Genomic DNA, 2,835 nt, shown 5'->3' with positions numbered 1-2,835 from the left:
GGAGTTTGAGAAGCCATGCGCTTCGGTATGAGTCCACTCTGGAGCTGCAGCCCAGAGTTTCCCCTGCCAAGGGACCGCCTGAGACCATCCAGTGTTAACCGCTAACCAAGGAAGGACGCCGTCTACCCTGAGGACGACTCCACCGGAGAAGCTTTCGGAACAACACCACACCACACATACAAAAACTTAAACTTACAGTAGTTACTCACAGGAAAGCGGTTGTTGATTTTTTTATTTTAATTCATGCGCAGTATAATTTATGTCCAAAAATTCAGGGGTTCCATTCCGCTGTGACTCAGACTCTGGTCGTAGGGGGTAAAACATTCACTAAATGACCCATGTTACTTCTGAAGAAGCCCTCCACTGAAACGTTCTCGAATTCTATTAGGAGCCTTTGGGATCTATCCCATCCTCAGCTTCCCTGATCCCGTAGACTACAGTAATATAGAGCCAGCATAGAGTCCCATCACTCAGCCTCCCTGTCCCATAGACTACAGTATATAGAAGCCCAGCATAAGTTTCATCACTCAGCCTCCCTGTCCCATTAGACTACATATATAGACCCAGATAGAGTCTCATCACTCAGCCTCCTGTCCATAGACTACAGTATGTAAGCCCAGCATGAGAGTCCATCACTCAGCCTCCTGTCCCATAGACTACAGTATATAGAGCCCAGCATAGAGTGCCCATTCACTCAGCTACCCTGCCCATAGACTACAAGATATAAGCCCAGCATAGAGTCCCATCACTCAGGCCTCCCTTCCCAAGACGTACAGTATGTAGGCCCAGCATAGAGTCCCATCACTCAGACTCCCTGTCCCATAGACTACAGTATGTAGAGCCCAGCATAGAGTCTCATCACTCAGCCTCCTGTCCCATAGACTACAGTATATAAGCCAGCATAGTCTTCTCACTCAGCCTCCCTGTCCCGTAGACTACAGTAATAGAGCCCAGCATAGAGTCTCATCACTCAGCCTCCCTGTCCCAAGACTACAGTATTTTAGAGCCCAGCATAGATCCCATCACTCAGCCTCCCTGTCCCATAGACTACAAGTATATAAGCAGCCCAGCATAGGGGTCCCATCACTCAGCCTCCCTGTCCATAGACTACAGATATAGAGCCCAGCATAGAGTCTCATCACTCAGCTACCCTGTCCCATAGACTACAGTATATTAGAGCCAGCATAAGAGTCCCATCACTCAGCCTCCCTGTGCCATAACTACAAGTATAGAGAGCCCAGCATAGGGTCGCCATCACTCAGCCTCCCTGTCCCATAGAACTACAGTATATAGAGCCCAGCATAGGGTCCCATCACTCAGCCTCCCTGTCCATAGACATACAGTATATAGACCCAGCATAGGGTCCCTCACTCAGCCTCCCTGTCCATAGACTACAGTATATAGAGCCAGAAGACTGCTGTTCTTTGTTTCTGTCTCCATTGGAGTGGACTAGAAGTGCAGACAGGACATGGTTTTATTTTCCATGAATTCATACACATCCTTCTTCTCTGTCCTTCATTCCTCAGGTGTTTCACTGAAGAAACTATATGGTGTAACTGGAAACCTGCCCAATTCAGTCAGATAGGTGAAATCTCAATGAGGGGGTATTGAGGAAGGAAATATTGCTTTTTATTTTATGTTTTGGAACTGGGCCCCTACGATTCAGTCTTTTCTTTAAGGCTGAGAATCGTTTCGTTTTTTGAAGTAGTGAAACCACACCAAAGGAAGAGTTTATTTTTTAGGAATCCATTCAAGAAGGACAATGAGTAGTTGATTACAAGACAGATATAATCCCATAGAATGTGCTGTATTTTACATTTATTTAATTGGAGGTTTTAATTTCTTATGATTAAGAAATAGTTAGTTAAAGAGACAGAAATTGCCTGCTGGTTTGTAACTGCTAAACTAAAAGCAGGTGTACCGGGTCATGAATGACCCGTCTCAAAACCTTTACAGTATGGCTGCTTAAAAAAATTAATATAATTGTTCTTGTTTTTGCCCTGTTTTTTTATCATTCCTATTTATTGGGGACCTACAATGAATAAATGAAAATTGTATTTTTATGAAAGGAACCTTAATGGCATATCAACAAAAACAAGTTAACTGTTAATGTGTTGTTTTACCGTTTGCGGCTTTTATTTATAAAATTATTTTGTCAGGGCCTAAAAAACGGTTTCACTTTTGACCATTTTCAAACTTTAAATTGACTGTTTGTGTACAGTTTAGGCAGTGGGACATATAAAGTTTGATCGGCTTCATCATTGTGTATCCATTGTCTTTTTACGAACTTCAGACCTCTCTGGCAAATAAAAACGCAGATGTTTGATGCCTTGAGAACTTAAGTGAAATGGGAGGTGGTTTTGGATTCAGTTTCTGGGTCTACTATCAGAGCTGCATTTAAAACAGAGGGTAGTCTCAGTGTGGGAGAAGACTGAAAACCCATGTTCTGAGGTTGTGGTGGAGACTGAAACCCAGTCTGAGGTGTGGTAGGGGAGACTGAAACCCATGTCTGAGGGTGCTGGTCAGGGAGACTGAAACCCATTCTTCTTCTAGGTGTGGTTGGGGAGACTTGAAACCCATGTCTGAGGGGTGGGGGAGACTGAAACCCATGTCTGCGGGTGGTGGTGGGATGGACTTGAAACCCATGCCGGGAGGTGTTGGTGGAGAGACTGAAACCCATGCCTGAGGTGTGGTGGGGAGACTGAAACCCATGCCTGAGGTGTGGTGGAGACTGCAAACCCATGTCTACGGTGTGGTGGGGAGACTGAAACCATGCCTGAGGGTGTGGTGGGGAGATGAAACCCATGTCTGAGTGTGTGGGGACGAATGAAAACC

General features: G+C 45.1%; 1 long non-coding RNA gene across 2 annotated transcripts; it reads left to right on the top strand.

The window, feature by feature from the left end:
- Window positions 1-616: 616 nt before the first annotated feature.
- LOC139025777 (uncharacterized) lies at window positions 617-2,067 on the top strand. Of its 2 annotated transcripts, none has more exons than XR_011477398.1 (4): window positions 617-670; window positions 784-960; window positions 1,017-1,053; window positions 1,398-2,067. It is a non-coding gene; the product is annotated as an uncharacterized lncRNA (long non-coding RNA). The 2 variants fall into 2 exon arrangements; XR_011477397.1 differs by lacking the exon at window positions 1,398-2,067 and adding an exon at window positions 1,287-1,367.
- The last annotated feature ends 768 nt before the right edge of the window (window positions 2,068-2,835 follow it).

Source organism: Salvelinus sp. IW2-2015, unplaced genomic scaffold (assembly GCF_002910315.2).
Source record: "Salvelinus sp. IW2-2015 unplaced genomic scaffold, ASM291031v2 Un_scaffold3249, whole genome shotgun sequence".
Lineage (NCBI taxonomy): Eukaryota > Metazoa > Chordata > Actinopteri > Salmoniformes > Salmonidae > Salvelinus > Salvelinus sp. IW2-2015.
The sequence above is the reverse complement of the archived record's forward strand: the minus strand, read 5'-3'. Positions and strand labels throughout refer to the sequence as shown.